Raw genomic sequence first — 16,290 nt, 5'->3', positions numbered from 1 at the left:
TTTACTGGGCTGCTTGTTGTCAGGAAGATCCTCTCTCTAATATACACCAGAACTTTCATTTTGGGCCTGAGAAAATGTTAATTAAACTCATCAATCTCTATTGAACCATATTGGAGTTCAGAATCAGTGTTTCTTGAAGACAGGGTGTGGGGAAGAAAAAAAAAAAAGATGACAACAGAGGAAATACCTGTTGGCAATGTGATGTATGTATTGTTTTTTTACTGTGTATTTTTATCAGGGTTTTGCATAAATATGTTTCTTGGCTTTAAAATATGACTCTAAAGAAAGTTGTAAAACAGCTGAGAGCACTGTAGAACTCCATTCCTGACTGCTTATATTTCCTTCATGTCAGATATTTGTACAGTTTAAAATCAGTTAGAGGAACATGGTTGATTGCAATACCCCAGAACTATCAACAGCTATAGACAACCTATTTAAGGGTTGTGACTTTTTAGCAGGAGACTATATTAATTTATAGAATAAAAGTATATCCTTATGTCTTGATTTAGTAGTATGTAAGGCACTATTCTGATTAATTATCAGTTCAAAGTTTCATTCTTTAAAGTCAGTATAATTTCAGCATAACTGAGAGAAACATAGATGAACTGGTCAACAATAATTTGCAGTTTGATATTGAAAGAAACATAATTCAATCTAAAAAATATTTACAGAAATCTGTTCTGAGACACATTCTTTTCCTGAGTTTCCTTTTATTTGCATGTAGAGTACATAAAACATAAACTGCCACAGTAAAAAGAACAATGTATAAATGAAGACACAGTCAAAGGAAAAAGTTTGCAGTCAATAGAATGAAATATGATAATATAAAATGTGTGCAAACAACTCCAAATTAGGTACAAATTCATGTGAATTATAATTTGTGGCTAATTCATGAGGAAAGAAAGGATTACATTGCAGATTAATTAAAAAATTTGTAATGAGTCTCTACATTTTAATGAGGGTCTTAAACCTATTTCATTTAAAGTCAGAGAAAAATGTTGTGGGCATCAACAGGAGTAAGAACGGAGTTTGAGACAGCTGGGGTGCAAAGAGTATCTGCAAACCCAGAAAATAGCATCTTTCTGGACTGGTATCCAGAACTTCTGAATATATGCTAGTGAGGCAAAACTCACAAATGTTTAATGAATCCTCTCCCACACCTCACATATGAACTCAAGTTTCTACATACAGGAGCTACAGAATCACTTGAGAGACTAACAATGTGCATCCCCTGTCCCCACTCTAATTTCTACTTCACAAGGCACTTGATCTTCAGTACTTACTTGAGTATATTTCTTTTCAGCTGACCTTGGACCACCCTTGAGGAGTAGCAATGTGTTAGATAATTATGTACAAGAAAGAACAGGCACAGTCAAAGGGGAACATTTAATTTCTTCTTCCCACATGTAATAAATCAAGCAATGAGCACATGTAAAGAAAGTCCAAAAAAAGAACATAAAACTCAAAACTCAGTCAAATTTAAAAAATTTTATACTGCCTGACTTTCCCTAATGCTGCTGACTTCCTTTAAACAGGGATAAAAAATGCTGTGGTCTAAGGCAATAAGCACATCTGTCTTCTTTTAGTTTAATGGAAACTGAAAGTGTTCTCAGCAATGGGAAGGAAAATATCTCAGAAACAAACAAACAAACCCAAGAAAGAATATGTGGAGAACATATTTAAAAACACAATAATGACCCTACACAGGTTACAAGATGTCATTCATTTATACCACATCTCAGGCTTATAAATGTGAATATAATGACAGGAATCATTTGTTAATGCTAACAGCAACCCTTTTAAAAGTTTAGACCTAAATTGAACTGCTGCATATCTAAAACAAAAAGTTGGCATCAGCTTAGAAAATGTAGAATAAATTTCAGATTGGTTTGTATATAAATTATAAAAAAACCTCATTCCTGTGTATAAGTATTCACAGGAGAGTCCCATAATTGCTGCCAGACTTTTCCAAACCCAAGGTAGAGATGATTTGGCTCAGCATAGCCTGAAGGTTGGAAACCACCGCTCTAGGCAAAAGACATGATGGATGTTCATCTATTAGTTTAGCCTATGTGTGTGTGCAATGCAGTCGTTTTTAGCTGGAAGAAAAATAAAACATAAAAATTCCAGAGACTTTATTTTTAGTCTGATATTTGAGGGTTAGTTTCTAGGTTTAAAATTATTCAGAATAGTTCTTGTTTGTCAAAGAGCAAAAACTTGGGCTAGATACATGTAAATTTACCCTCATCTGAATTCCAGTTAGCAGCAGATTTATATTTATTAACGTAAAGAAATAAATTATTCTGAAAACTTCATAATAAAATTACTAATACCCTTCATTTCTAGTGACCTGAATTTAACTTTGCAAATTAGCTTGCCATTATTTATAATTATAAAATTAAGTTATACAGAAACTTAGTAGTGAATTCCTTGGGTGAAAGCTCAGTGAAAGCTCAATAAAACCTGCTATTTATACACAATAAGTCAAAGCAGTCAGGGACGGGATGAAGCAAAGATGTATCTGTTTCATTTTTTGTATGGACATAGATGTCCTTACTGCAAATGCTTAGGAAACCATTCAGTAAATGTTGTGAAGTTATGTGAATATTCACAAGTCAGTGAGACATGCACCTAGTTATGTTTTCAAATTTATGTCCAAAGGTAAAGGAAATGTGTGAAGGAAGATGGAATGACATTGGAAGAGAAATGCAGTTGCTTGTAAGACTGAGCTGTTTTTTCCTGGACAAACTGCTAGGAGTTAAGGAAAGCTGCAAAAGAAAGGGGTTTTTGCTTTGGTTTGTTTTTTCTTTGTCACTTTGGTTTTGATTCAGTTTGGTTTTTGTTTTGTTTCTTTCCCCTGTATATCAGTTAAATCCAAAAGATGTTTTAGCTTAGTTAACCTGGCAGGTTAACTTGAGTGGAAATGGTGAATCTGTCCTGTCTGACAGAAATAGAAGGCATTTGCTAACCTCAGTAAGAAACACATCTCTTTTCACAGTAAACAAAAATATCTGAGCACAATTTTAGAAATAGCAACTGTTAAGAATTACCCATAACAGCCCTTGATTACTCATGCATGCATCAAAAATTCCTGTAAGAGATTTTATCATCATGTAACAATACTGGGTTTAATCGGAACATATTATTAAGGTTTGTGTGCTTGTCCTTTCTGTAAAGAATAAATTACAGAGGGAAGAAACATAATTTCATTTGCAAGGTCTGGATTCTTAAAGTTCATGGTTCTGTCTTATTTCTTACCGAACACTACCAGATTATGTATCTTTTTTTCTTATTTAGGACTCTTATCTGATAATCTGTACAATAATTACAGATATTAAACTCTCCTATATTCCTAAAATTACTGAGGCAGTGCTTGGTTCTGATAAAGTAGAAAGAATGTATTGCTTTTATTTATGTTCTATTCATCCTCTGGAAAAAGAGACATCTGTTTTAAAACAGTTTTATCTTATTGTTTAAATAAAAAAAAGTAAATTTGCACATATTTGTTCTTGATCATAACACACAGCATTTCTTCAAATGAAACTAGTCTGCTTTTAGAACAAGAAACTTTGCATAAGTTAGACATTTTATCTCCTTTTTACAGAAATGTATAAGCCTCTCGATTAATTTTCTGTCATGAACCTTTTTGCTTACTAATATTTTCTTTCTTATTTCAGTCTTTTGTATTTTATTATTACAGTATATGTTAGTTCAGTTAATTCTTTACTTATCTATCAGTGAAAAGCCTTTTCTGTTAATAATATTTTATAAATTTTAACCTAATGCATTCCTGAAAGAAAGGTCATTTAAAACATACAGGATGGCCTTTCATTTTTTACCAGAAAGATTTCATTCTGTTAATTACATTCAATTTATCTAAAAACATTACCCCCCCCCCCCCAAACCCCCCAAAAAAGTTAAACAGTGTTATCATTTTACTGACAGATTCAATTCCTAACCAAACCTCCTGCATTTATAAGCAATGAAATAGTAAATGATATCCTAAAACTACAAATACAGAACTCACAAGCATGATTTTTTTCTGTATATGAAGATGTAAAATTTCTTCCACTCATCATTTTTCCTTTGAATCAGAATTGAAACTGACAGTTGAAGCTTGAAACAGTCAACTCTGTAGCTGCTTCTTACACATCATCTCTACAAATGTCCTGTGGACATATTTTATAGGTCTATACATTGTGTGATTGCATATCTTCTGTGTATGATCTTTTGAAAAGCAATGTCAGATTAGATGTGCATTGTGAAAAGGTAAGATCTCTGAGCCACTCATTAGAGTAAGACCTCATGAATTTCTTCCTGCACACACACGTACTCAATCTGATCTTTTGCTGAAGACCATACAGTGAGTTTTGTCTCCATCTTATAATTAATAAAAAAAAATAAAAAAAAGAATAAAAAAAAGAAGGTACTATTTCATGATTTAGTGGGTTTTTCAACTAACATTTCTGGTCATATAATCTTCTTACTATAAATTGATGCTTCGTAGTAATTATTTTCCTTGTAAACTTAGTTATTCTCAATAATGTGTCTGGAAATGAAGTTTCAGTCTAGTTCATGTGTATATACTGACTCCTGTGTATTCAACATTAGCCTGCTGCAAACCTTGAGGCTGGTAAGGAGGATAGTGATGTTCTTGATGTACAACAAGGTATTATACAGGTGAACAGCAGCAGGATTGTTTATATCTGTAAAACTTAAAGAAGGTCCTAGAAGTTTTGATTCTTCCCAGGCTATGCAACACCTCAGTAAAGGTTTTGATTATCTAAGTTTTGAGTGCAGGCTTCAAGACTCTTTTTATTCCAAGACTTCGAGTAAGGTCTTTAATGAAAAGAACCTATAATCCTTGCCTGACACTTAGGTCACAGGTTTTCATTCTCTTTCACTATGTGATAATATTATTGCCCTGTGGCAGGTGTACCCACCCAATGAAAATAGGGCTTATTGGCTGCTGAACTGTAGCAGCTCCTGATTGCCTTTGCTTTCGGGGCTTCACAGTAGTTGGGGCCTTTGGCCAATGGGAGCCACTATTGACTACAGGTCAGATTCAGCCTGGGTATAAATGGAGTCCCCTGGGGAGCCATTTGGAGCTTGTCCCCTGGAGCAGCACACTGTGGTCGAGGACTCTCCCCTTGGGTTGGGACACTGCCCAAGGAAACTCCTCGACATGTCTTGGGTTGGGATGCTGCCCTGAGCAGGTCCTCGAGGTTGAGAGCCCTCACTTGTCAGGTGAGTGATAGAGCATTTTGGGTTGTCGTTAAACCCTAGGGAGTGGTGCTTTATTATGCATTTGGGGTTGTTGTTAAACCGTAGGAAATTGTTCTGTTCTCCTCTCACAGACATTCGAACCTGTAATTTGTGGAGGGCTAGTTAATTGTGTTAAAAATAGATTTTTAATTTTTGGTGGTTGCTTGTTTATTTGAGAGCCTCCATAGCAGACCTTAGGATCATAGGATAGTTTAGTTTACCAGGGACATCAGGAGGTCTCAAGTCCAACTTCTTGTGCATGACAGGGTCACCCCTGAGGCCAGACCAGGTTACTGAGATCTCAATACAGTTGGTTCTTAAAAACACCAAGGATGGAGACATCACAACATTTCTGGGCAGCCTGTTTCACTGCTTGGCTGTCCTCTTGCAGAAGAAGTTTCTCTCATTTCAGCTTATGTCTGTTGTACCTTGTCCCACCACAGAGCACTGTGAACAGCCTGGCTCCATTGTCTCGATGACCTCAACATCGCCTAGAGGATTAGAGTCATCTCTTCTCCAGTCTGAACAACCCCAGCTCCTTCAGCCTCTCCTCATTGGGCAAGTGCTCCAGCTCCTGACCACAATTCTGACTCTGTTGAGCTGTCTCTAATTAACCAATGCCTTTGACTAACCGGGGGGCCCAAAATTGGACACTGCACTCTAAATACAGTCACACAAGTGCTGAGGAGATAGGTATAATCACTTCCCTTTGACTTCTTGGCCATTCTCCTGTTAGTACAACTCAGGAGGGTCTTGGCCTCTTTGATGCATGGGCACACTGCTGGCTCATGTCCAGCTTGCTGTCTACCAGCACCTCCAGATCTTTCTCAGCAGAGCTGCTCCCCTGTTAGGTCCAAGACTCTATTACTCCACAGGAGGTTTTTCTTCCCATGTGCAGGACTTGTCATTTGTCCTTGTTGAATTTCATGAGCAAAGATAACCACATTTTGTCTTAGATTATTTATTGCTCTTTCAGTTTATGGTCTTTTGTGGATCTGTTTAAGATAAACCATTGGGCTAATATGTACAGGATTCAGACAGGAAAACAATGCCGGTATCTCTGAGCTGTGACTGCAGCACCAGATTTAAGTAAAGGAGTCCTGATGAGAGGAAATCCTTATCAGCATGGTAACGTGGCTTTTCTAAAGCAAATACAGAACTTCTGGACCCAAAATAGTAACTGTGCTCTGTACAATTTATACTTGTTCTCCATTTCAGCTTTATGATGAATCATTACAGAGAAGATTTACTAACACAAGAGGAAAATGGAAGTCAAGAAAATGATTCCTAGTTAATTATTAAAGAAATGGAAGCAGACAAATGAAATTAATTTTAAATATTTTATGGGATCAGGCAACATCATGACCTTGTGGTCACATTTTCTAAAATGATTTGTTAAAAATATGGAAACTTCTTATTCAGATCATAGAGATTGTGATTATTTTTAAAGCCATTTTGGCTGAGTAGCAGTATTTTTCTTCCTTTAATCAGACTTTTATATTTCCTGTAGTTTGTGCTCTGTGGTAACAGTTGCTACTGAATTTGGGTTTAGGCCAGAAAGCATAGCATATTCCATTCTATAGCAATATCTTGCTGTGATGTTCTTGTTTCTTGTGAATTACCAACTCAGATGGATAACTAGAGTCCTTTATTTCCCTCCCCAGCTTTGGTGGGTTTTTTTAGGTTTGGTTTTTTTGCTTAACTTTACTTGGTTTTTGATATAGTATTAAATTTACTCTTCATTTAATCTCCTGTTATCAGAGTTGTTCTGTAATATATGTAATATATAAATACGTATATATGTAATACAAAATGTGTATGGATATATTTACCTCTGTATATAATTAAATATGCATTTAAGCCAAAAGAAAATGAAACAAAAAATACAATAAAATCCTGTGAAAAACTACATGTGATATTATAAAAAAAAATGTATATTTAAAATTTATGCTTAAAGCTTAATGATTAATCTTAGTACGTATGGATACCTGTAAAAACATCCCATAGAAGTCGCTTTGGTATTTTTATTGACATGATTGTGCTACAATGGCAGTATCCTCTAAAATAATAATACGTGAGTCTCTGATTCAGTGAACTCAGCTTTAACAGAAATTTTATAATACAGTGTCACTATGTCACTTATCTAATAATTTTATTTACCTAAGAAACCACCTATTAAAACATTCTATTATATTAAAATACCTGTGTTCAAAAGTTTCACTGAAAGTTTTTTATTTCTAGACCATAGTTAAACTATATGAAAAAACAATAATCTGAACTTTATAGCAGTGTATATAAAAGGTGACAAAACTGAGCATATTTTTTTAGGATAGCAACACTGTTCTTCTTACCATTTATCTTTGTCATAACTGCTCTAACTACATATGAGCTGACCACAAGGAAGTAGTATATATGAGTATAGATATGTATATAGCTGACACTTTAAACTTAGTGTGTCATCTGTAATGATACACTGCACCTGAATTACAAATGAAGCATTTTCTTACACTTCCATAGTAATACATTACAATTTATGCTATGCAGGGGCGGGTGGCTTGTTGCTTGGCATTACTCTGAATAGATGACAATATTTCTTAGTTCGTATGATTTTTTTTTAAATTCCACTTACTGCTTTAAAGTTAATTTTAACCATCTTCTTAAATAATGCTGTCAAATATGGCTTTGATACAAATCCACTGAAGTAAATGGGAAGGTTCCATAGATTTCAAAAGTCTTTGCACCGGATCTTATCTGAAAATCAGTCAAAACATGATTTCCAAAACATGAAGATTTCTAGGGAAGTTTGAGGACATTACTGAAACATCTTGAAAACAATCCAAAATTCAGTTAATTTTCTTGGTTTGATGTTGGCTTCCTGTAATTTAGGCAGATAAGAGAGGGCTAGTACAGACAGCTTGCACTCTGTTATTTTTGACAGCTACTGTAAGCTGTTGAAAATGCCACCTCAAAGAGAGTACTATACTGTATGCAGGCTTTCTCATTTACAGGAGTTATTTTCAAAATGTTATATAAAATGTGTATTTTACTCTGACATTTAGTGTAGGTGTACTTTTACCTGATGCTTCTCCAGCTTTTCATGTGCCTTTTTCAGACACATTAACAGGGATTTTAAGTAATATAAACAATAATAAAAACCATGAAAATGCATGCATATATACATATGCACATACAAATATACATATGTGAAGACATACATTCACACATCTGAAAATAAACAATGGGCTTTTTTTATAGGAGCATTTTTTTTCCCTACACTTGGAATATGCAATATCTCTCATTAAATAATACATTTCAAAACAAAGGAAACATAATAGTCTCATTATAACATCAATATTAGTTCTGATAATGACAAATTAAAATAAACCTGCATACACATGCAGATCTTGTTTTATAGTTGTCTTATATTTTATAATAGTGCTGCTTGTTCTTGGTCATTGATATTGTTTCTTACTTTTTCTCATAAGTACAGTATAACATTGGCAGATACACCTAATGTGAAAGAGAAATAATTTACCTATAAAATAAAATATATCTAATGATAATATAACATAATGTAACATAGTGTAATGTAACATAGCATAATATAATATATAATAAATGCATTCTCAAGAATTTGTGGGAACATGTTTTGCAGGTCTGCTCAAGGAAAGGTTTGTTTTGAACTGTTGCTGCTCACCATGAAACAAAGGAATTAAATGCTGATTTCTAGGATCAAGAACAAGAGACTTTTAACTCAGTATTCAAGGAGTAAAGGGTGGGAAATGAGCAATGACATCGACTGCTTTTACCTGTAATAAATATCACTAGCAACTGTCATCATCTATTCTTGACTATAGATTTTGGTGAAGCTCCTCATATATGGTTTTAAGATCATTAATATTGAATCTGTGCATGAATGATATGAATTTGATCTCAATCTGTTGTAGTCACATAGCTGCATTTCTATTGTATTAGAGCATCTGGAAGCTAAGCAAGTTTTGCATCAGCTTCAAGAAGACAGAAAATGCAAGTTAATATTAGTAGGAGTACAGCATACTGAAAATAGCTGATTCAACATCAAGCCTTCCTGTTAACACATCACACTTCATTAAATGACTTTGAACTGGCAAGGGTTAGTTGATACTGAATTAGTGCTCTGTGTAGCCTAGCACTGGTATCTAAGTGTCAGATTTTCAGTGTTGTCAAGCCACAGCCTAGTGGATAACATTTAACATTTTTTTTTTTTTTCTGACAAGAAAGCTGATCTGATATTCTGCTCCACATTAAACCTCTGCATTAGCCCTTTTCCATGTGCTACAGAATGCCTTCTGTACACGTAAAATCATCATAGCTAATCAAGTCACATTTTCAGTCATTGCCACTTAACACATTATTTCAACCATACACTTCACATAACTATATTTCAGCAGTACACTACATATTTCAACTTACACTTCAAGTAACCTTTCTGAAGCTTCTAAATTTTTTGGCATTTCAAATATCATAAATCTGTACCTCCTAGTTCTTTCACAAGATGAGGAATTTAATGAATTGTGTGAAATATTTGTTCACTTTAATTATGTGTAAGAATCTTTTATGGTAATATCGACAATGGGTAATTGTTGCTGACCTATGTTTTAAACTGGACTATTTATTCAGTATAAGTTTTCAAAATTCAGCTGGTTACTCATGTATTACTATTTCTCTAGACAAGAACATACATATTTGAAAAAATTTATATCTGTGATAAAATCTGTACTTGCTGATCTTGTTTCCTTACTTTGACTAATCTCTTTCTGACTTCTGTAAGTACTCTATTCACAAGCCTCAAACACAATGGGAAAGAAGCCTACACAGAAAATTTGTAAATCTAGGCAACAAGCTTCCTTTTATAGGTTTGTGACAGACTCGATTTGCCTACAGAAAACTCGATACTACTGAAATAAATGAGAGTTTTGCTTTTGAACCTAATAAGGCCAAAAAAAGACATCCAGAAATACGGACTTTTTTTTTTTTTTTTCTGAGTTGCTCTCATTGCCTTATGTTATAGACATTTCTTTTCATATAAATAACTTGCCACATCAAAAGTAGAAGAAAAAATAAACCACATCTTGTCTCCTTTTCTTAGTCTCAACTCCTCTTGTTTTCACCACACATTATACTCAGTCCCACCTTGGTGAGGTGAGGTGACAGATGGTGCAGGAGATTGAGGTCATAGCATAGAGGTTTCCTTCTGCTGCTCCGTGCTTCTTTCTTGTTTTCCTCTGCTGCTCCTTACTTCTTAGTGCTCCACTGCTCCAATGTGGGTCACCCATGGGCTGCAGTCCCTCAGGGGAATCCCTGCTGTGGTGTGGGTTGCCCATGGGTTACAGTCCCTCAGGGGAATCCGTGCTGCAGCATGCAGGGATGGCACAAGGTGGCTCATGGCCTTCTCCCTTACAGAACTCCCTGCAGCCCTTGCTACTGAAACCCTGCCTTTTATGCCCAATACAACTCTAGACTATTTTCACCTGCTTAATAATCTGGTGCAATATAATCACATCATTCTTTTGGGAGGAAAAGAAAAGGAAACCACGAGCTAGGTCTTTATAGTATTCTGGAACACTGATGATTTGGAAATATAATTAATCAAACTTCTCAAGCAAAACCTATTTGCTGGGTTGAGTTGAAATCTGTTTACATCATGTTTTTCTACATAAAATATTGTGGATAGTTCCTTAACATATAGTTTTCCTTCACACTATAGGCTACTGAAATCCTAGGAAAATATTTTTATATCTATCACCCTGAAAGAAATGGAGAAAAAAATGCATTTTTTATATGTGTAAACACACACCTGTTCTCATAATTGTCTGTTTAATATAAGAGAAGACAAAATTATTTCTATATATATGGGGTATGTAAACACTTTTAAGAGAACCATGCAGAAGCAGGCATGTTTTTTACTTAAGGCTGCAGGACTGTTAAAACCACACAAAGAATGTGGTTAGACTAATTGAGACCTCTGACAGATGTGCAGCAGTGGATTAAAATCGAGCAGCCGAAACTGTTGCTGCCCTTAGCACTCCTCCATGCCTTCCTGACCAGTGTTGCCTCCCCAGAGGCAAGGATGTCTGATTTGCCTGTGAATAAGTAGAACCACCACAGCCTTCATCCTCTATCTTATGTTAAACTGATTCCAGTTTTGTTTAACTTTTGTATGACAGACTGAAAACTGATGTAATGCTTGAAGGTGATTTATGAGTAGATCAGATGTACCTACCTCAGGGGCAACTATGTTTGTCAGTGGGATGGGAAAGATGAGCGGGGGTGGTAGGAGCTGCAGCTGATTGATTTATATCTGCTGCTTCATGTCTGTTAAGAGCCCTGAGGGGAGGAATATCTTCTCTGATGATTTTATTTCCTTCCATCTTTCCTCCATGTTCTTCATTTCTCTATTTACCATACAGTTATTGCTCTTATTCCACCTGGAGTAGATCATTGCAATTGGAACTTTTGGTTTGTGAGGTATTTAACGCTTTCTCATTGCTCAAAACAGAAAATAATTGAAATGTAATGTAATTAGAAATTAATAAGGTATCTGTGGTGACAGACCTGATTCTAATTCATGATGTTAATAATTAAAAATTCTCTAAAGAAGATTGAAATATAATTCAGTAAATTGTTCTGAACAAATGGAGGATTTAAGTAGTGAGAAAAGGTAACAAATACACATTTTATTTTCATATAATGCCTAGTACAAGTTATTATATCAGCCCCCCTCAGATGGACTTTGTACTTACATGAATATTATGCAAGTGTAGCAGTTCACCATAGAGAGGACTCTGAGCTTAGTTTCCTGGGCTGCATACAGTATTAGTAACATTTCCAACATAGAACTTCTCTTTATAAAAAAATTGAACAGACAGAATAGAATCTCACTGGTTCTCAAAAGAAAGTACAGACTGCATTTCTAAAATGCTGTGTAATTCCTACTCAGACCCTCTCCTGAACAGTAAGGGTGATTTAATTATCTAAATAGTAATTAGGAAATTAAATGGAGTTGAAAGCTTATATTCCTTTGAGGAATGAGTCCTGGGACTTAGCAAATATGGAAAAAAGTCAAAGGCTTCTCTCCCTGATAATATTTTAAGGGATATGTGGTAACGTAGATCTTAAGAAAGGTGGTTTTCTTTTCTCAAGATAATTAAGAGTGCATATTGTACTTCTGTGGGATGAAAAAATGATATGTTTCATATAGATACAAGTAAGTTTGAAGACTGGAGCTAATAAAAGGGACTTCAACTTTTATAATCATAAGCAAACACCAAAATGTTGTTCATAAATACCTTAAATTCCAGCCCCTTTAAAACCAATTGCTTATCCTGTGTACTGTACATTGGATCATCTAGCCTTGAATAATGTCTATTTGCACAACAAGAAGTAAAGAAGAATCCTATATAGGAAGAATCTTAAATAGTTAGGACAAAAGAATGTAAGGCAGACAGAAATTCACAATAAATGTATCTATGACAACATTCTGAAGATAATGATCACAGAAAAACTACTAATTTATATGGAATGCATTGTCTGCAATATGTGGAAACAAATGTGATTTTGAAATTTCATCAACGTACAAATAATTTAAGTCAGGAAGGCTATTATTTGAGCATTTATAGAATACATCAGCAACTATTAATGAAGATTATTAAACTAGTTATTAAATAGTGCTTATTCACCAGCTAGTAATTTAAATATAATTGTTATTTTATAATATAAACATATGTCAGTAACTTACAACTTTACTCATAGGCTTGCTACTGCAGTGTTATAATTAAATCTAATATTTGAATGTGTGTTGCAACACAATTGCACCATTAAAAAATGTGTCTATATCCTGTGTGATGCCTCTTGAGAAAGGTCATCTATTTCCATTGCCAAAATTTTGTGTGCTGAGACGATGGTGATCACAGTATATAACCTAAACCTAATGTGTCTTAATTAATGAAAGTGAAATGAGCTTCTTGGCACATCCCATTCACCAGTGACTGTTCAAAGGTCTTGGTTATCTTCAGGACAAGCCAGTGTTCTTGAATGCTGACTGGAAGTCACTGAAGTTAAAACCAGGAAATGTTAAGTGTTTTACACTGTGTATATGGGAGTCTTCACTGGGATTCTGACAGCTGATTTTGGATGGAGGAACACAAATGTTTAGGATTCATCATTCTTAACAGTTGGAGGATGAAGAAACAGCAGCTGAAGCAACAGCAGCTTTTCAGCACTGTAGCCTAGTGACAACACACGCATCTGAGCATGGGAGAGAAGAGTTTAATTTCTCTTCATTTCCATATCTCTTGTATCCCAAACAGACTAATTACAAATTATGCTCTAATAGACCCATTTTTAAATCTCACTGTAGAAGCTAGACTTGGCAGTGCAGAACACAATCATATCAAACAGTCCCTGTCTCGGGTGCACATGGCAAAGTTACGGTAGTGGACAGAGGGTGTGTGCTTATAAATGTCTCTGTAAGAAGAAGTCAGAGACTGCACTGTGCTGGTGCCAGTCTGTTCCAGCTGGCTGGCTCTGCAATGGACCTCCCCACAGGACGGAGCTGAGCCTGTCAGTGAAGCTGCTGGTGTATCTGGAAAAACATGTTTAAGAAAGAGCAAAATTCCACATAGGCAGTGAGCAGTGATGAAAAAAAGTGTGAGAAACAATCCTGCAGACACCAACATCAGAGAATAAGGAAGAGGAGGAGGTGCTTCAGGTGCTGGAGCAAAGATTCCCCTGCAGCCTATGGAGAGAAGCATGATGGAGCAGACATCCATGCTGCAGTTATGGAGGACCTCACATTGGAGCAGGTAGATATTTCCTGAAGGGAAAGCCATGGAGCACCCATACTGGAGCAGGTCAAACGTGTGAGGAGGAAGGAGTGGCAGAGAGGAACTGTTATAGACTGACCATGAACTCCCCCATTCCCTTTCCCCCCTGTGCTGTTCAGTTTGGGGGAGAAGGGAGAGGCATTGGGAACGAAGGAGTGATGGTAATTGGTAAGTGATCTCCTTGTCTTGATCTCAGGCTAAAGGGGGGTTTTAATCTTATTTTTCTCCCCCCAGACCCTCTCCCCCTCAGGAACAGCTGGGTGGGCAGCTGGCAGTAATATTTTTCTTTTATAGAAGAAAATCAATGGAAGGGAGAAATTAAGAGGATTTACAATACATAGCTGAGACTCTGTGTGTCTCTTTTTATTGGGGACCCCAAACCTGGACAAAGCTCTCTGAATATGATCTCATCATACAATAAAGGTTATTTTTCAACACTGAAAGAACAACTACATGGCCTTAAAATACCATTCTAAATAACTAACTAGATTGTTAATTTGACTACAAAATGCAGAAACAATGGTTAGAATAAATTTTTGTAGGAAAAGTATGAGAAAATACATTTTGAACCATAACTTATTGGAATAACTCATTAGACTCCCCAGAAATTCACTGTGCTTTGAAGGTTTAAGTCATATTTGAAAATGACAAAGATTGTGAAATTACTAGTCAAAAATGAATGATAGTCAGGATTCCTTCAAAAAATATTCGGGAAATGGTGTCGTCTTCTTTCTTGTACTATTTCATACTGAATAGCGTCATAGAACTCTATAGAATCACTCTTGTTTGAAAGGGAATGAGATCCAGTAAGTGAACAAATCTGGAAAATACAGAAGGCTGTGTAAAATTACTAATTTTACTAACTATGTGTGGTGCACATAGAAACACCATAGGTTAGGATCAACATCTGTAGAATGGGCAGTGGTGGGGGGAGGAAGGACTTGCACTTAAGAGTATTAGTTTAACACTGTTATTAGATTTCACTGACATATTTTGAGCACACTCATATTCTGATTGAAACAATAGGTGAACTACTCATATGGAGTATGTCTTTTTGCCTCTCATCCTTCCCTAGCCTACCTCATTCTTGGAATTCTCTCCATTAAATTTCACATACACAAATCATACCCTGCCTCACCTGCATTGCAGGCTTGACCTTCTACAAATACCTCGCCCCAAAAGACTACTTAATGAGAAGTAGATCCCTGTAGTCCTTTGCTGCAATGCTACAAACCTGGTTGACAAAACTCCCCAGGATTTCATGTCCTCTCCTCCCTTTAAGAAGGAACTCCTAAAGAGACACATGAGCAAGTCAGGTTTCCAACAGAAGCCTAAGGAAAAATTTAATGTTTCCTTGGAACAAAACTTAATTCCCTTGTAATTAAAACCTCTCAAAGTCTTTAAGAAGTCTAAAGAAATGAAGTTCTCTATCCATCAGTTTCAGGAAGAGGAGCATCATGACATCTAGTAGAGGTGCTATTAAGATGAAGCTAGAAGAGCTTCTTAAAAGATCGTTCTTCTTTGGAAAACAAAAAAGTCCCTTAACTCTCCCTTCCTGTGAAAGAAGAAGAGGAAATGGACACAAACTGGAAGCACAGGAAATTCTCCTTTAAAAATAAGAAAAAACTTTTATTGTGATTTGTGCACTGGCACAGATTGCCCACAGAGACTGTGGAGTCTCCATCCTTGAAGATATTCAATACCTTACTAGACACAGACCTGAGTAATATACTCCAGGTGATCCTCCTTTGAGCAGGGTGGGGTGGACGAGATGATCTCCAGAGATCTCTTCCAACCCCAGAAACTCAATGATTCTGTCTTCTGTAAAGTTTTGAATTTATATCTGAGGGACACAGATAATAGAATTTGCCTGCCCTCCCATACTCTGCATGTAACAGAAAATTTTCTTGGTTTCTCATGGAAATAGGGGTTCTACATCATGTCATTCATCTCTTCATCTCCTTGCTAATAGTTTGTGAACTCATTGGCCAATTTCTCCCAAATCTGTCAGAAAAATGGAAATCTTTATTTAAGTTCTGACACTGTCCACAAGAACAAGGAACAGAATTATTCCTCACAGGTTGTCTTTAACAGTAATCAATAGAATATATATAATATATACATATTAAATATAATAGTTCCACTTCATTTGAGCTACTTA

This window comes from Strix uralensis, chromosome 4, assembly GCF_047716275.1.
Source record: "Strix uralensis isolate ZFMK-TIS-50842 chromosome 4, bStrUra1, whole genome shotgun sequence".
Lineage (NCBI taxonomy): Eukaryota > Metazoa > Chordata > Aves > Strigiformes > Strigidae > Strix > Strix uralensis.
This window is presented reverse-complemented; position numbering follows the sequence as displayed.